The 20,013-nt window shown below is 41.0% G+C and overlaps 1 long non-coding RNA gene across 1 annotated transcript in view; it reads right to left on the minus strand.

Annotated features, from left to right (window-relative positions):
- The window catches only part of LOC309674182, a 109,921-nt gene that overhangs the window by 13,707 nt on the left and 76,201 nt on the right, over positions 1 to 20,013 (minus strand). Inside the window, exon 4 of the long non-coding RNA XR_014269370.1 lies at positions 8,510 to 8,570. This is a non-coding gene — a long non-coding RNA (uncharacterized lncRNA). The remainder of the gene's footprint in view (positions 1 to 8,509; positions 8,571 to 20,013) is intronic.

Here is a 20,013-nt window from a genome sequence, read left to right on the forward strand (position 1 = left end):
GTAAATGTATTCAGCAGCAGTAAATTGCTTCTCTTGCCCTAATGTGGTTCGCAGTTTCACTCAGAGAACTGATCTCATTGTTGGGGGAGGGGGGGGCAAGCAACCCAACCCAACAGCGCACCATCAAGTATACTTAGACACTATCATTGGAATCTGGAGACTAGAATAAATCTGCAGAGGGACACAGAAAAATCACCTTCTTGTGCACCACTAATAAAAAATTAACATGTTAAAAGAACAAATACATAAATCTGTGATTATGTTCTGTCTCTATCTAAGCATGCATTTGGTCGCAGTGGTGGTGGGGGAGCTGAACTCTTTTTATACCCTTGAAAGACTGGCATAAGAGAGGCTCTCTACTATAAAAAGTAATCGAAAACGGTGTCCTAGATGAGCAGAGAGGCAAGCAGGAAAGGAGGTGCTTCTGACCACAGCAGCATATTCTGCTCTTTGAAGATGCAATGCCCTAGGTATGCTCAAAGTTGTGTCCTTTCCCAGTCAGGGTTTGGGAGAAGAGGGTTTTCAGACAGGATGACACACTAGCCCACATCTCTAGGGGAGTTATTTTAACAGGAGCTGACAGCGCACAGCAAACACTTCTGCAATAAGACAGTGAAAACTTAATGTGATGGAATATTACAGGGTATTGGAGAGCGCTCTGAAAGAGGCCTCAGTCTCAAGTGATGGAGGTGCTATCTCTGTTATAAAGTGAACAAAGCACCTCCTTAAAATTTTATCCTGACAATAACAAGCTAAAAACTAAAATCAAGGGTCAATTATCAGGCTCTGGGGGTTACCAACTACGACTTAACCCGCTTTTGCAGAACGTCTAGCTTCTCACAGTTAAATTGACCAGGTAGCAGCAGTAAGGTCTGTCTCAAAGATATTTTCTACTATCTCATTGCTCCGACAGGACAGGAACAAGCTCTGGAAGCTAAGGTAGAAAAAGTTTTAAATTGTTTATTATGAGTAGATTATTTTCTTTTTGAATTAACAATAAAACTAATTCAGAATGGGCATACTATTATGTATTCTTTCTGTCCTATAATGGCACAGTGATTTGCTCAGTGTTGTTTAATCCTAGAAGATACATTATAAAAACATAGCAAATTATTAATTTGTTTATTTAATAGGAAAAGTGGAAAAAAAAGCACCGAAGTCTTTCAGAAAGAAAAAATCACAGACATTAAGATATTTATTGCTAAGTGGTGAATAAAGGACGAGTTGCTGAGGAATAAGGATTACACACATGAAACTAGTGCTGCTGTCCTAATCAATCAATAAAAATTAAATGGATGTTGAGTACCTCTGAAAAATGTGGTTTCCACATCTAAGAGGAAAAAACTCTCTATTCTGCCTCGTTTAAAAAAATCTTCTCACATAACTTGTCATGCTACAATGCAGCATTGCAAGTTTGCAAGCCTCTTTGTGAACTGCAGATGGATGATGCTGACAAAATTTTTCATTTATACATAACCTAGAACCATTTAAATTTTTAGCTCCCAGATCCCATCTATGCCAGTAAACAAACTCTTTTCATTCAAGCTGCAGTATGCAAAAAGCAGATGTTGTAAATCTCTTGATACTCCACTCATCACAAAGACGACAGAAAACCCTGACTCCACACAACAAAGGACTGATTTTCAGAGTAACCAAGATTTTCATAACGAGTTTTCACCATACACTTAATACATTTTTCTTCAGTCTCCAGTGTTTTATAGAGATTCAGGTTTACTGGACACTTGCTGGTAGTCTTTTCAAATTTATTTACTTCAGAAATGTTAGAGAGAAGAATTACTATTGCTCCATGTATATGAAGACAATTAACTTTTGCTCACTGCCTAGAGTCACAACTTCAGTATCTCCCTCAAAGGCTAGATTTCCTCTCCTCCATCCTCTCTACCCAAAACTCCTGCACTTTCCCACTCCCCCCCAGCTCCTAGAACTATTCCACACTGTCCCCCAGATCAATGGCAGGCAGAGAAAAATTTTAGCTCAATTGCTGTTAAGCATCACTTAGAGGCAAATACATCAACTATGTCCTCATGCTGGAACGTAGTTATAGTGAGATTTCAGTGATATTTTCCTAAACAGTCAGTCCTAATTACCCTGGCATGACGCAAAATGTAGTTCTGCTCAATATCACTTCACAGTGACTGTCTCCAAGGAGCCTTGGAAAATAAAGGGGGAAATGCTGGGTGTTGCTACCAGCTAAGAGACAGCCTCTACCGCTTCACGTTTGCGTACAGCGTCCCATTGCCAGACAGCTTCTCCGGTCATGAAGATTGGGATAACCATGTAGGTCTCTCTATAATATTCCCCGCGCTGGCTATGATATACACTAAGGCCTTTCTGACACCATTATGTGATCCTTGTATTTACTACTCAATGTATTTTCATCATCGTAGTGAGAGCAGAGGCACAGCTGCAGAATTATAAAACACCAAAGCAGAGGTTTTCCACCAGGATCAGCAGACTATTTCTGAGAGGTCCAAGGGAAGGTTACCAAGAAAATCAAGCCAGTCATCAGTAGCTCTAATTCACTGGAAAGATGTCAGTATCTGTATTAGACAATATTTGTAGATCTGTGAATTAAAAGGGATTTTAAAGGTAACTTCTGCTAGGGTAATGTCCAGGAAAACGAAAGCAAACTCAAAATGTCTAGTCATGATTCACATAAAAGTCTCCGTCTTCTGTCACTGGCTGAAGTCATGTGCCCGCTGCAGCATTTCTGGACCAGCCTGTATCCTTCCTCTACTTCTAATACTCATAATCTGGAAAACCCATCTGAAAACTAAACCCAACTAAAATCATTCAGAGGAAAGGAGGGGCCTTTTAGAGTCTTAATACCTAAAGTAAGAATGGTGGTTGTTACAAAAATATTAACATTATTTGCAGTATTTCCTCCTTACCCGGGTCATACTGTGTAATGGCATAATCTCCAGGATGTTGGTTAGACCCAGACCTCTTGCTGTGCTTTGTATCCGTAGCTTAAAAGGGTATATAGTATCATGGTAAATATGTTTGAAATAAGTGGCCTTAGTTTGTAAATAACCCAGCCTTGAAAAGTTAAATAAAAAAGGAGCAAAATCTCACTGTTCAAACAAATCTGCTAACAGGCCTATATTGAAATCCTGGCTTCATACCCCAAAGGACACTCAATAATCTTCTCTGGTGTCTCTCATTTATGGGTTATACTACAAGGTGTTTACTTGGACCTTTATGGTGACTTTAAATAGCTAGGCAAAACACATTTTTGATGCCCTGCCATGTCAGAAGGACATATGCTTTTCTGCTACATGTTTTTCAAAATACCTCAGGTTTAGGATGCTATTTACATTGAGTGCTCTTGAGAAATGGACACGGCCTGAATGGTTCTGGAACTACTAAGACATAGCAAGATACCTGTTTAGCTTACACTCTTTGAACAATTTTTGTGATCAAGCCTTATTTGTAAGCCACCACAGCACGATAGCGTTGATAGTGCTATCCCTGAACAATTCTTAACCTCCAGACTGAAACACATAACAAACCTAGCATGGTTTACAGTAATGTACCAAACAAGAATTTCTCTCCCAGTTCTGCAGTCTCTCACGCCCCCCAGTCTCCTCTGTGCACAGATCTTGTCCTCCAGGGCTCTCCCCACTGTTTCACTGATTTACTTCACCACATTTTACAGGTGGAGACAACACACGGAATGTGCTGTAGCCAGTCCTATAAATCTTGAAACTCTCACTGGAGCCAGTGAAGACCAAACATGTTTGTGTGTAAATTTCACTGGAAAAATACTAACAAAGACAGATCATAGAATCATAGAATCATAGAATCAGTGAGGTTGGAAGGGACCTTTAAGATCATCAAGTCCAACCATTAACCTACCCTGATAAAAACACCACCACTCCTAAACCATGTCCCTAAGCACCTCATCTACCCTTTTCTTAAATACCTTGACAAGACCTTGACAAGGTCTAGTTGTAGTTGACTTTGGGATTAAGGGGGGGAAAAAAAACCCAAATAAAACCAGTGAAGGTTTGTATTCCTAAAAGCATACCTCTGTCTCTTACATCAGAAGACAAGTGAGCCATCCATCCTGTTTGGAACGAATTTCCTATCTGAAGGATGACAAGAATTTCTGGGGCCAGAATAAGCATGTGAGGGAAACCCCTTTTCTTCAGTGAAACAAAGAGGCTCTGTTATAGGTATCAGTTATATCATTAAAACTTGTGAGCGATGATGGCATACAGAGCAAGCAACCTTTCATCTGTCCCACTAAGGAGCTGAAGGTGTCAGGACCCTGAGGGCACCATCAGCCCTTAACGGTACAGTCCAGTCTCACGTGGGACCTCCATGCACCCCCTCTACCTATGGCCCAGCACCCTCATTTAGGCTCAGGCCTGGGCCTTTGGTCTTTGAACTTTGCTGCAGGTGTAGCCCTCTGCAGCCCTTGTTCCAGTCCCGTCTCTTGGACTGACTTAGGCTGTAGGTAGCTTGTCTCCTGGAAAGACCCCGCATATACACGCTGTAGCTTGTACCCAGTCCTGTCTTTGGCTTTTGTCTTCTGGGTGGCCTTTGGGCCGGTGCTGTAGTTTTGTCTCCAGCCCTGTCTTTTGAACTCCTGGATGGAGCCTCATCGCTCCATCTTGCCTGGGACTCTGGACCGACCCTGCAACCAGCACCTGGCTCTGCCTGCCACGCTCAGACCCTGTGGGACTGAGCCCCATCGGTGAGGGCACTGCTGGCACCGCGGTCACCCTTGCCTCCTGGCTCGCCCCAGCTCCTGGCCCTTGCTGTGCCCCGACAAGAGGCTAATGCACAGTGGTTGCAGGAACAGATTTAAAGATCAATGGAAACAATATTCATCTCTTGTAAATGGTGACTGGACAGGTCCTTTCTGGGAAGCCCTCCAAGTCATCCATAATCACAGCCTAAGTTGATTTCCAAGCCTTTAAGCATGGCCTTAGGACAGATCTTGGCACTTTGGTGAGGTCCTCAGCCCAGTAATGGATCAACAGCTTTAATGCCAGATATAGAAGACAGAATCTGAGAGACTAATAGAGTTTTGTAATATATAAGCATATGAATCATTCTGTGGAAGAAGGTAAAAGAAAGGAAGAATGTGTGTTTGCATTTATAGGAGAAAACTTAATGGTAATGCGTTACTTTTCCTCTTCCACATTAAAGTAGAAAAAAAGCCCTTGATGTATTGAACACAGCATTCCCCAACCATAAGATTATATTAATTTAAAATGCATGGCGAGAAAGGTGAAAAGGGCCAGAGTTAAGCCATTCAATTGACAAATAGATGATACGTTCAGAAGAGAGGGACGTGCCCCTGCCAGGGCACCCTAAGTCGTGCCCTTCTGCTTTGTAATTAATTTTTTGTCTCTGTTCAGCTGTGCTCACATTTCTTATCTCACAGAAGATCTCCAAAGCCCACTTGGGGATAAAGTAAGCTTATACGGAGGAAAGGATAATGAGGTTAGTAGGCGTTGCTATGCAGGTCGCTAGCCTTACATAGTCTTTACACTTAGTAGTGCCTACAGTATGAGACAGTTATTTCATTTCTGTATTCAACTTTAATACTCAACAGGCTCATCTTCAGCAACAGCCAATCCTTAAAAATGATGTAAACAGTAACTGGCAAAAATCCACCACTAACTTGCCAGTTCTCTTGAACTTCAGTCCAATAAACTAATTAAAATGTTTAAGACCAAATCCTGTCCAAGCACTAGCATTCATCTCTGTTGCATAAATGTGGCATGATGTCATGAAGACACACCATCTAAGTAAACTAGCATACTTTAGGAGATGTTTCAATGACAGGACCTCACTGATATGATTAGATCAATTCCACAAGTTTCAGGGGAACTGGTTTCTGTAACCCATCCCAGACAAGGACATGAAGAACTGGTGACTGCAAAGAAATACCTGGTAGACAAGTCCTTATTAGAACCAACTGACAGAACAAAATAGACTAAGTTACGAACCAGAAAAAGATAAAATACAATGGAAGTGAATAGGAGTTATTTGTCCCTCTACTTCTGCTGTGAATGAATAGAGTTGAGCTATCTCACAGGAAAATAACAGCTTTTAGGAAAAGAAAGGTTTCCTGAAAAGTAAGCTGCAAGCATTACTTTTTCTGTAATTTAACTGTGGGATATTACAGGCACAGGCATCTCCTTACAGGAAACATTAAAATATTATTAACCAATAAGTAAGTACTGCTAAGGATGAACTAATCATGGGTTAGCGCAAAGAAAGCCCAAAGTTTACAGTTTCCACTAACTCTACTTTCATGTATGTGAAATGGGTTCTGCATACCCCACCTGGCTATATATTCTACTCCATGGCCCCCTCTCCACCTGTTATCATTTCTACATTTTTTGCTGTCTTTCCCCATTTCCTAGCCTTTGTGTCAATGAAATCAAAGGTGCAATGGCAATTTACTGTGGCTGTACCTGAAATCAAACATTCTTCTCCCTTTGCTGTTCTAGCCATGTTGTCACATATACATCGCCATTAGTAGAATATATGAAGCATTCCATTAATATATTCGCTCCCTCACTTACTATAAGTATTTATCAATTTCTCATGTGAATATTACACCAAGTGTCTCTGTAACATCTATTCAAACTGGACAGAATGCTAATGTCACCATTACACTCATTCTACTCCACCACAAATTTACATTTAATTTATTCTGTTTCTACTCTTTGAGTTTGCAAAAGTAGCCCTGGCTTCTATTACAATTCTACTCCTCACAACAATGTATTGCAAGTACAAAAACCTTTATCACGTGTTTCAAGTTATTTTTGCTCCTTTACTAGTCTCTTCAAAACGCACCTGCAAAATTGACAACAAAAAGTTTACAGGAGACAAGATTTACTATTTGAATCACACTGGAAGTATGAGCTATAAAAAACAAGGGCACACCAGCTACGTAGGTCCTACCTCTTTTCCAACCCTCCAAAATCCTTTTATCTGAACAAAGCCTGAGGAACCTAGTCTTTGTGTCTCCAGAAAACTCAGGGTTGAGGCTGAGAGAAAGCATAGAGCTGCACTGTGAATGGGGCTGGAGAGGGGCTGCCAAAAGAAAGTGGGAGCTACACGGAGACCAGCTCTGGGAGAAATCTTTCGTTTGGGCAACGGTATTAAACTTGTCTATGGCTGCCCAGGAAAAATGAAGGTTAAAGTTCAGCTTCCAGTTGACAGACAGAAAGTTTAGAGCAGTAGCATGTGTAGGGCTCAAAGAGTCTGAAGTCCTTGTTTTAGTATGTCCACCTTTCCTCACCACGTGAGTTTCTGTACACTGGAACTCAACATTAAGTACTAGCTCCTGCAATTTTCCTTTTATAAACTCAGTCTACTTGCATAAGGAACCCACCATTCCATTCTCCCTTTTTTGCACTCATTCTCTGCACAGCTGAAGCCATAACAGTTTGCTTGTGTAAAGCAATCTGACATAACCATATAACAGAGAACACTCTTCAAGGCATGAAAAAGTATTTCAATCAGACTTGTCCAGCACACACACAAAACTAAATCACCTCTGTTCTTTCCAAGCAAGGAATCTAGGAACCTTTCAATGGAGGCAAAACTTGACCACATCATCCCTCTTCTACTGCACTGACTGTAGAAAGTTCCACTCTTAAGACAGGATTAGCCTTTTTTCCAAGTATTGCAGCACCCGAAATCCATAAATGTCACAGGAGCCGAAATCTCTGCAAGTTTTGCATCAGGCACCTCGACAGAACTGGTGCTTTTTTGCTACATTAGAGTGCAGTATTCAAACATATGCCCTAAATAAACTCCACAAGAATTACCTTCCCTCACTATTCATCCAGACAGAACTGAAGAGAAAAAAGAAGGACTCCTTTCCTTCAGCACAGAATTCAGACCAACCGAATATTTCTATTTTTAATTACATTTATGATATTTCCTGTGGGTATAAGTCATGAATGCAGTTCCAGTATGCTGGGAGCAACGTAAATACAGTCATTCCCAAAGGGATCTTACAGCTGTTATGCATGGGTCAAAGATTCTGTGAAATGCAAAATCTGAAACTTTAAAAGCTTCTTAGCCTATATCCTTCCCATTCCGTTTCAAAGGCAGAGTTAATGGATACTGAACAACATTGCCCCAAATTTTGCCCACAAGGCACAGAAGCAGTAACTCCGTTTAAATAAGTAATATTTAGCAATATTACTGTCTCACTCAGCACAGCATCAGAAATTCTTTTCTGATCTAAATTAATTCATCTGCCATTTCATCCTGACAACTGTGTAACTGAAGACAAGACACATGGAATTGTTTCCTCTGAAAATCATTCTAAGGGGGGGAAGGAGGAGTGCAACTTCACACTGCAACATACAAGTCTAGCCGCCTCCTCCTACCCCATTCCTTGCCTCTTATTTTGACATGAGACCACTCAAAAGGACTTAAGTAAGCTCTTCCCCTTACCTAATCTGGAGATGTCAGCCCATAAAAATGCAAAAGATTTTGCACTTACCTCTGATCACAGTCTGGTGAAGGAAAAGTACTCATCAGCTGCTTCCCTCAGGAACAACGTTCTGTTTTAAAATAAATAAAAAAGAAACGACTTTAAGCAGTGCTTCTCTCTCTCTTCCCTAATGTTAGCCTCCATCAGCGTTCGTAAACATTTACTTAGCAGGAGCACCTTCGCTCTCCAGAACCAAGGTAATGATTACATTACACTAACCATGGCATGAGGACAGAGCGAGGCCAGGACAACAGCCTTGTTGGCACCGACTAGACGATGACGTAGGGTTGCACTGTAGCAGGCTCAATTGTGCAACAGTGAGAAAGAGTGGAGCGAGATGAGAAATGACAAGTGCACGGAAAAAAAAAAAAAAAACACCAAAAAAACAGGAACCTAGATTTAGAGGTAAACCACGAAGAAAAAAGAAAGTTCTCAGAACAAGCAAATGCGGTATGAGCTGAGAGAACTGGACACGCCAGCATAGTCTAATGGGATTTCTCACATCTGTTCATTAATATCGTTGCCTTTGAAACAGCCAACAAAGCAAACTATAAGACGCTACCTTCTTTAGTCTTGGCCACAGCTAAATCAGTTCAGTAAAACTTCAGTGGTGTGACAAAGTCTGTGTAGTCTATTGCCAAAGCCTTTAAGAGTCAGAACCATTAGGTATACCGTGAAACAAAAACAAACCACCGAAGGACGGGGTTACACCCTTCCTCCACCCTTCTACCTGGCTAGCCATCACAGAGATGAAAGTACTTTGTGAAGCTAACTGAAGCTCAGGAAAACTTTGTGTGTGTACACACACACAGACACACACACACAGAGCAGCTTGCCAGTGACAGCGTCTCAGCGGAGTCACTGAAACCCAGAGGGAGGGCACAGGTTGGGGCTAAACGGGTAATTTTACTATACCTGTCAGACAGCCTCTAAAAGGTGCACTTCCTCATCAGCTGTGTCTCAGATACACAAGTACTCTCCTGCAGCTCTCCAGCTCACACAGACCTTGATTCAGCAAAACCTCTGACCTTTGAGTTTCTAGTAATCTTTAATACCTCTACAGCCAATTAGTAAACAAATAAGAACCACACGTGCGCTGCCTGTAAATATAACCAAGCGCACCACCTGTAAATATAACCAAGCGCGCCCAGCTCCCTGCCTTCCTCGCAAATTTACAACTAGAGCAAAATTTTCTCTTTTCCTTTTTCCTGGTTAGATAAAGATTAGTTTAGAAAAACAGGACCTACCCTTCCTCAGCCTTCCTCGGTACACTACTTTCCTCTTTTTATTTTGATCCATAATTCTCATGTTTCTTCACTGAACGGTTTGAGAAGGCAGAATGAGAAGCCCCGCACGCCTGGCCTCCACAGATCCCAACACACCAGGGTAAACATCAAAACAGCCAGATGCAACAGCAAAACAACTAAACTACAAAAGGGGTGAATGTTTGATGTCACTGTAAAAGGAATAGACAACTAAAGAAATGTTTTTCACAGAACTGTGGCAATCCAGTGAAACTCACTGAGAAAAACAATCAAATTAGGAGGTTAATTATTAGTAGAATGTATACAATGGCAGTGGATAAGACATGTCCACTACTCCTATGGTAGTTGTCAAAACCCATAGAAGCAGATACACCAACATCCTTCTAATGGCATTTAATATAAGTTTCCCATAGGGGCTGGCTGTCCCCTGATTTTTCACTACAAGAGATTTTGCGTGGTCTGATGCAAACTATTACTAAAGTGGTGACTTGGACCAAAACGAAGTTTTAGTTGGTTTTACTTTCCAGAATACAGCAGACTTGAAAAAAACCAACAGGATCAACAAATCACAAATGCAGGGGAGACACTCAAAGAGGAACACGAGTTACAAATAGTTTTCTCTTCAGCTTTTAAAAATGCAACTTGCTCACACTTAAAGAAGCTCAGAAACAGCTAAATCAATGAGGTAAAAAGATTCCTGCTCTTTGCAGTCCCGCAGTTTTCCACTAAGGCATGTCACAACCGATGGAAGTAGAAACACAACAGGGCAGGTTAAGAAGGGAGGCAGAATTTAACACCAATTGAATGGGGTAACAAGGAATTTAAACTGAACACAATAATTGATAAGCAGTCAGTGACAAAACACAAAGAACAGAGTGACATCATCAAACAGATAGATTCTTCCATCAGTAGAATATGACTGGAATTGGACAAATCTGATTTCACTGCACGATTTACTTTAAAGAACCTTAAACTAAAGGAGTGGTTTAAAGCAACGCTGAAGTGACGACACTGCTGTCATTTCCACAGAACGCCAAGTGAGGTGGCAAAAACCTTGCCTAACAATTTCCCATTTCTCTTTTCCATACATACTCAAAGCGCACCTTACCACCATTATCAACAGCTGCTGAACACCACCTCCCAAATGCTTAACAGAGAATGCAACACCACATTTCATCTCTAGGCATCAAAGCATTAACTAATGGAAATGAACCTCTGCCTAGCACACAATTAAGCTATCTTGGAAAGATGTCATTAACTCTGGAAGCATCACATCTTTTCCCGTGTTTGTATTTCATTTCAAATTTACCAGCTACAACAGTAGAGTGGAAAAGCTCAGGAGCTTGTGCACCGGCCATGCAGGCTCCTGCCAGAGCTCCCGTTAGTCAGGGTGTGTGCCGTATGGAGGCTCAAAAAGCAATGACATTCACATTCCTGGCAGTTTTATTTCTTTAAACACCACCCACAGTGGAAGTTTCATTTTACTTTTTATTCTGGAAAAAAGGCCAAACCTGAGTGTAACAGATGCTGTCTGGAATGCCCAGGACACATACTACAGCATGTGTGTGGTCCCCCCTTCAGCATTACGAGATAAAACAGCTTTCAGGAAAATAAGAAGGGTGCTTAGTTTTTCTAAGCATAAAAACCTTAATATTTACACTAATCAAATACAACAGGGTCCACTTAGTCAGAAGAACAGTATTCACACGGGAGCCCAACCAAGCAGAACTATTTTCCCATGAAGATCTTATCCTCAGTCTGGGCAAACAATCCAAGTCACACTAGATAGACAACAGCTCTACTCTATATGTCTCTGTAGTAATTGCACCAAAGAAAGATGGCAGTCCTTAGTTTAAAAATAATAATTTGAAAAGCTCAAATCAGAAGCACAGTGAAAATATATAATGATAAAGCATACATTGGGAATACATAGAAGGTAGCTTGATACGGTCAAAATACAGAAAGATTTACTGGGACACGAACAGACAGTAGAAAGCCCTGCTTAGTAAATGGTGAAGATTTTTAGTTAATTTCTGAAAAAGAATAAAATAGAGAATAAAAAACACAGGCATCTGAGGTTTGCATTTCTTCCTGGATGACAACTACTTTATAACATCAGTGAAAGAGCTGTGTAGCTTTACAGTTCAAAGCTACATAAATACAACACAGAGCAAAGACAGGGGTGACTTTCGGTGGGCATGGGGACGAAGACTGGGTGGATTGAGGCAATCAAACAGGAAAAAAAGGGGAAAATGTACATAGAGAACAGGGAGAGAAAAGGCATAGAGCTATGTGGGAAAGAGTGAAACCAAGGAACAATTATCAGAAAAAGTCACTGTCAGAAACTGCAAATGCTCAAGAAAGAAGTACCATGAAAAAAACTGCATTCCCTGTCAGGATCTCCAAGGAAGTAAAAGAAATGGAAACTAAGCAGCAAGGATATACTTGGAATAGTTAATCAAGGACATCTGCCATCAAAACAGATTACCTTAACACATATAGCTCCTTTAGGGCTCATTCATGTGCATCCGGCAGAACTGGTTTGAGAAGGGAAATGGTTTCTGAGACCCAGTGAAGCTCTTAAATTAATTCATATTTCTGATAAGAGAAAGCAGTCTCATTTTCAAAGGTCTAGAAGTGACCTCTGAAATTCCTCACCTCCCTCTTGTATGATGGGTTGCCTTCAAGGTAATTCACCAGATAAGCTTTCACAACAGAAGAAAAAGGCAGAGCCATATGAAGAAGGAGAAGCATCAGTTCGATAACGTCAAGCAAATGGTTCATCATTCAGTCAGTGCCCTACTTCAGGTCTTGCATGTCCTTATGTGGCATCACCTTGTCTGTACGCAACAAAGGAAAGGATTCCTCCCTATAAGACTATCCATGGCATGGAGGGCATGTGGCCCAGACCCCATCTGCCATCAGTATGACTGTGCTTGCTTGCAACCGTGCTGCTCTGAAATGCCCACGACCCTGACTGCTCCAGCAGTCCAATTTTCAGAAACACCAATGCAAGCAGTTAAGTGTTAAAACCATAATGCTATCTGTCTTTGCCTCTGTCCTTTTCTCTCCCGCTATCAGCTAGCTGTATATTTCCCAGCAAGCAAAAAAGCAAACCAATTGCAATCAAGGCCATTGGGGAAAAAGATATCAATAACAACCTTCTTCCCAATGCTGCAGCCTAGCAGCTAAAATCATGCCATCTTTGTGAGAAAAGAAGAAATCTGTAAAAAACAGGGGAATGACTACAAGTAAAATATTAGGAAAAGATCACTCCTTGTTCTCTTTTGCTTTCTGCTCTCATCATGCAGGTAGGAAGGAAACAGCTTTCTCAGCTGATGACTTCCATTGCTACAATTCTCTCTTTTTCCCCAGTTCTGGTTCCGACTGTTCCTCAATGAGCAAAGAATTGTCTTGAATAAGGAAAAATGATGATTTATGTATTATACAGATATATTTTAAAAGACTGCCAGTTTCCATCCTGCCACGGAGTCACCACCTCCTGACAGTGATGCCGTAATTAAGTTGATGGCACTGAGCATTCTCTGAATTACTGGGTTAAAGTAGCAGAGCACTGTATTTAAACCTTTCACCCTGATCAGATAATTTAAACAATTCTGCTCATGGCTTGTTTAGGCTACTCCTCCCCAAAGTATTCAAACTTAAGAGCACCCAAAAGAACTAAAGACACCTAGTTTGGTACTAGTCTTTCCCTGGTCCTAATAACCCATGGCTCACACAGACAAAGCAATGCCTTATCTCCCCCATACCAGTCATAAACCCACCGTTATCTTAAGAAAATAGCATTTTAAAAAATTAGCAAACAAATAACCAGATTAATGAAAGGCAATCATGCGTTAGGTTTCCAGACAGACAGCCTGAAAACCCCCAGGATCCCAAATCCCACAGGAATGAACTTAATGTCAAATGAAAGCTATGTAAAGGCTTTGTGCCTAAATGGCGACCCCCAATTTACAGTGAAGTTGACAGCTACCATGGAGAATTTCAAGAGGAAGAGGGTCATTTATTTCTCTCATTTTATTTGTCTGTTAAATAAAGCAAATTAAGTCAGAAGTCTGCTGACTTTAAGTCCATGTAATTTCTTCTCTACATTTTTCATTTATCATTGTCAATATTTGATCTGGACAGTGTTGCCTCTTCAGGCACCCTATGCTTACTTTTATCGCTGTCTTTTATCATAAAGTGAAGCGCACTCTACATTGCAGAGAAGATTCCTCCAGTATCAAAGATGGGGGGGGGGGAGGGGAGGGGGGCAAAAAAAAGTATAAACAGCTCCTCACTTAACCCCACAAATGTGCCTACAATGTTATGAATCAGCAATTCCAACTTATGATTCACCCCTACAAAGGAACTAATTAAAACTAGCACTAACATTGTTCATTTTTTATAAAGGGGGAAACCAATAAAGCCAATATTCTATAACCACATAAAAGGTATAAAACACATGTTTGATATGACTAAAGATACACTGCAATAAAGAAAATGGAGTATTGCCCATAATTCAATACTAATGTGCTGTTTAAACAGCTTTCCTTGTACGTACTTTGTGGTTCATAGTAATAAGTTCCAAGACGCCCAATAAGTGGCCATAGCTCAGCTGGCTGTACAGAAAAGATACTCCATCCAATAAGCCAAATAAAAATTACAGATGTAGGGCTTCTTCCTGGATGTAAAAGCACAAAGCTGAATGAAATCTAAATCTGGAAGAATAATTATGATATCTTGAAGCCAAATTGCAAAAGGGTAAGACTTGTTAGCAGATTGGCTGTATCCACACCTGTTTAATTAGATGCACTTTGCCTCTTTCAGTAGGTGAGAGGAAGGAAATTTGCATACATGGAAACAGAGAAAACAGGTAAAAATAATTCATGCTTTCAGGGAGATGAGTGGAGCGAAGAAATCAAAGCTTCTTACTCAATTACCTTTCACATGCTTAGCCAATGTTCAGCCCCAAATTCAGTTTAGCCAGTGCTCAGAAACAGACATGTATCTTCAGGATCTTTCCCACACTTCGAGGTACTCGCTTTCTCTTTCCCCAGTTTTCTCAAGCTCTGCTCCTCACTGCTGCTGCCTTCCCAAACGCCTCTATACCCAGCCGCTGATGGCGAAGGCTGCAGGTGCAGTCAGCTGGTGAGGAATGCACAAATGTTGAACAGACTGTTCCCTCCTCCCTGGGGGCTCCCAGTTGCCACCGAGGTTGGCTATATAAATGCTCAAATCGTCACCAAACCTTCCCACAAATGGAAATAGATACCTGATCCATCCACAGAAGTCCCCACTACCAATATGAGCTTGTTAAGAAGAATATTTAAATGAACTATTTTAACTCTGCCTACCACTCCTGGTCCTGTATATTTTCTGTGATGCAGAGGTAAAACAACCTGGTACACAAATCCATTTTAGAAGAATATAAACGATGCAGCTGCTTGATCTTATTGTTCATTAAGCCTGGAAAAAATCTTTGCACGAACCAGTAATTCTCTTTCTCCTTATTTTCCATGAGACAACACTACAGATTGTGGCTACTGAGAGAGTAGTGCCAGAACAATGTGAGGAGTATCAATTCTTTCAATGCTACAGGTGCAAGGACTTGGCCACATCCTTTCACTTGGTCTTTTGAAGTCAACAATCTGACTGTGGTTGAATTGTCAGGAAGAATGGCATCTGAAAAAAGGTACACATGATCAACCAACCTGAGTTCAAGGAACACCGTAAATGCTTTGAGATTAGTAGTCAAAAAAGCCTGCAGATTCTCTAGGACACTGGGTTACAACCAGGGAGAAGCGTCAGTACTTACAGATTGACTCATGGAAGCGCGACTAAAGCAGCTCTGTGTGGCATTGTTTGAGAGTCATTGACCCAGAAAGGCACTAAAGCAAAGCTGCACATAGCGCTCCCAATGCGGCACTCGGCTCTGTGCTCTGCTGCTGGAAGGAAAACACTGCATGGAACTCCACAATTTCATAGTTCACATAAACAGCTAAGGGAGCTTTTGTGCTTGCAATTAAATGAAAATTTCTACTTCCCTTAATTTCTTTTCATACGTCAAGTTGAAAGCTCTCTGCTGCCTTCCTTCTTTCTCTTCCCCTGTCTTATTCTACTCCTTCACAGTGATCCTGAGTCAATGAGTGATTAAATTCCCTGTGTTTTCAGGCAAACACCTAACTTTCCTGGCTTCACTGGAACATCAGTGAAGACCCCCCTCCCACTGCTCTCTCATCTCAAGAGACTGAAGCATACACAACTTCACCTGAGCATCATTTTGGAATAAGGCTACACTTGTGTTTTTAAGAGAAGCATCCAGCCAGCTGGAGGTTTCTTTATGGCTTCACTAAGTGCAAAGCCTTTTAGACTTGCAGGCTGAGCCAAAACCCTGACTTACCATGCCCTTATGGGACCAACAATATTCTTCCATTACTTGAGAGAGAAAATACAATTTTTTTTTAAGACTTTCAATCAACTGCTCCATTTTAAGGCAGGTAGAAAAAAATTATGCAAAAGTAGAAGCTTCAGTTTGAGTTTTAGACCACATTTACGTGCCAGAGGGAGAATCTGATCTAACACTTGTTACAACCATCAGAAGTATTTCCCCTGAACTCAACAAGCACAGGGTCAGGATTTAAATTTATGTTGTGCCAGTATTTGTACGTACATTCATGTACATAAACACCATGCTGTACAGTATTTTTTTTTGGCATGGAACTGTCTAAGCATTACACATGAATCACAGCAAAGGGTGGCTGTTTTTTTTTTTTAATAATATTAAAAGACTTCTTTCTCCTTTGGGACCCAACCATAACCCATTCTTATCTCTGTAATAACATAGATTTACATCTCACTAATCTTCTCCCCTCCTCAATACAAAAAGAGAATTTGCAAAGCGGATGACTAACCAAACCCCTTTCAGTTATGGCTCACTCTGCTTAGGTGTTTTGACACTCCTAAGCTATATTTTTCTACTCATTTTTTCAAAGTGCACGTTCCTTTTGTTTCAACAGATTTGCAATAGACAAAGTCAGAGACAATGCCCCATCTGAGTTACCTCATAAATCAGCAAAAACTTCAGGGGAAACTGCTTTTTTTATCCTAGCAGTGCAAACAGAAATTGCCCTTGTCAAGCCCTATTTACCAGACCATCTTGCTGGTGAACTGGGTAACACCCTTGCACCGTGTCCTGAACACATCCATGTTCCTATGGACCCAGGCAGTTGCAGATTATAGGGTTTTTTCTTATTCCTTCACTTCAGTTTAACTACCAGTCCAACCTGAACAGTATAAAACCAGACAAAAGGGAAATAATTTCCCAAATACCAACACTCAAACCGCTTTGTACTTCTAACCCCCATTTTCTCTAGGCACAGGCTCTGCCATCTCACCCTCACCCAGACTCAAGTCTGACTCAACTGTCAAAAGAAAAAAACAGAGTCGTTTAAATAAATAGCATTTAAGTCTTGTGTCAAAGGAATAATAGCAAAGCTCCCTAAAACAGGCTAAGTATATTTTTTTCTGATTTACAGGGCAGCAAAACTGAGGAACACAGCGCGAGCTTGGACACTTACCACGTCAGCAGCAGAATCAGGAGCGTGAGGCTGCAGAAACAGTTCACAGGCACCTAACCACTGCCTTTTTTCCTCTGGAGCACTATTTTCTGCCCACCCCAGAGCATCCCCCAGATTTTTTACCTCACACAGAGCATAGACTGCGCACTCTCTGAGGTTGCTGGCATAGCCAGGGTTGGGACCGTGGTGCTTTCAAAGTTGTGTCTTCCAGGTGTCATCTTTTGTCACCACAAATATTAAATATCCAGCACTCAATACAGGGTACCTTCAAGTGTTTACCAAAGGGAAAAGCCAGTCATTTGATGCCAAAACAACTTTCCACTAAAAATCACTTCTTTTCCTTTTTTCCTAGCACCTTCTTGTCAATTCCAGCTCACAGTTAAATAATTTCCCTACCAAAGGACATGCCACACTGCACCACAAAATTAAGGAAAACATATTTTCAGCAACAAGACGACTAATACCTTCTTACCAAGCAGAACAAGAATAGTTCTTTTAACAAAATCAAATTTTACAGGTTATCAGAGCCATCTCTTCCCTGTTTCAATGGCAGCTGGATGACAGTTTTCTGTCCCTTTTGCTGCCTTTCTTGTCTGTCTCTGCTGGACTCAAGCTAATAAGCTTCTCATTAATGAAACGACTATGCCAAGGTACTGGCAGATGGTCCTATGTTCCAAGCACATCTTCCCATTCCCTCCCTCCCAAAAGTCCTAATCTATACAGAGTGTAATCGTCACAAAAACATATGCTCCCTGACAGAAAGCTTCCCTTCCATTATCTCTGTGCTCTAGGGGATTGCCCCCGAAACCTCAGCGACACAAAGCAACTCCCTTCCTACTCAAGTCTCAGTTTCCTATATGCCTGAAAACACATTCACCAGGTCCTGGGCAAAGTGCCTGTACAAGGCTTAAAATCCATGTTAATCTCTCCATAGCACTGTCCCTATCCTAGTCCATTACTAAACAAAATGCACACACACGTATATATGCATATTTAAAAAAATATTAAGTAATATACACCTCATATTTCTTACATGTAATACTTTGCCACTGTTTTATTTACAGGTCCCTGGAACAGTACACAAGCCTTTCTCTTAGATGAAAAACCATATAGTATAATTTATCACGTTGGTTACCAGTAAATCTCTTGTGCAACACTTCCATTTAAATGCTGAGTGAGTCAGTCACTAATTGGGTATCTCATATATCTTAAAATAATCTGTTTGTTTCATCTGCTGGCTCCCTCTCCCCCATCAATTTAATCAGATTATTGTGATTGATGAATTCATTAATATGGTCATCGTATCCTGAGAGCATAGCAACTTCTACAGAGAAAGTTTCAGGAAAGAAGAGCAAGTGTCTCTGTTCTGCACACGCAGATAGTTATGAACAGAGGAATAGATGAACTCTATCAGTTTCCCAGCTGTGGAAGGGCTGCACAAAGGTCACTTCTAGACACTTAGGATCACTTTGGCTGGCTTTGCTGGAACTCCTCAGAGAAGGCTAGGGGTATGACAGGCACAGACAGGCCACCATTGTGTGAAGGGTTGTTTTAGCTCTCCAAATTGACTCTGAACCTTCTGAAAAATCGCTTCTTTCCAGAAGAAGAGAAAATTTTATTGTCAGTTCTTCTCTTCATTTAATCCCAACAGTACTGAACAGCTTTTCCCCACTGCAGATAGGGAAAAACATCAACAGAAAGTAGAAAAGCTTCCCTTTAATCTTTGCCGCCTCCTTTTCAACTTCAAAAGTCTTCAAAGTAAGACCTTTTCTCATACTGCGCAACACCTTAAATCACTCCTGATTGTGACAGGGAATAACTTAAGCTTAGTAACTCCCAAACTATCTACCTGAAAAAAGGTGAAAGAGTTAAAAAGCATGTTAAATTTCTAGACTGAAATAAAAAACAATAGGTCAAATACAGGCAATGGTGGACAAGAACAGAGAGTGAGAAATATTATTCAGCCAGTAGTAAAAATAACATAATTATGCTTCTGTAGCTTTTGTCACCTAAAAATAAAGACGCCAAAGCACTTCGATAGTGCACCTTCCCAATCCTCCCAAACAGTAAAGGAAAGGAAAATAGAAGGAACTTGGCACTTACCGGGAAAAAAAGTAACTACAGAACAGCATGCAACAGCACTGCTCAGGTACGCGGGAGCGGTGATGGCCTGAGGAGGGGGATATAAAGGACCTCCGCCTGTGCTTGCTAGTTGGCTGAAACCGCATTCACAAGTGTGACAACTCTGCCTTGAGCTGTAACTTTATATCTTTCAAAAACATCACAAACTACATGAAAACCATATTATTTTAAGATATGGTAAGGCACCAAATTCCTTGGGAGAAAACCTAGTGTCTACCTCTTGCTGTCTGCCAGAGCAACATCCAAGATGACACTGAGTGTTTGAGGATCAAAAAGGCTCTCGGCGAGCGTCTGTCAAGTGGAGAATTTGGATGAGGATTACTTTGGGAGGATGGCCAGCCTGGTAAACAGCAGCAAGCAAACAGGAAAGGCTACTTGTTGGAGGCAGAAATGCACAACAGGCTTCCAGAAACTAAACACACCATATGTAATTAAAGCAATTTATTACAGTTATGTGGCTTTGCACATTTGCAAATGCGTTTCCCCCTTTTTAGTCTCTGAGTGATGTGCTTATTCATGCAGACTG

The sequence above is a fragment of the Vanellus vanellus genome (genome assembly GCF_965231255.1).
Source record: "Vanellus vanellus genome assembly, chromosome: 7".
Classification (NCBI taxonomy): Eukaryota; Metazoa; Chordata; class Aves; order Charadriiformes; family Charadriidae; genus Vanellus; species Vanellus vanellus.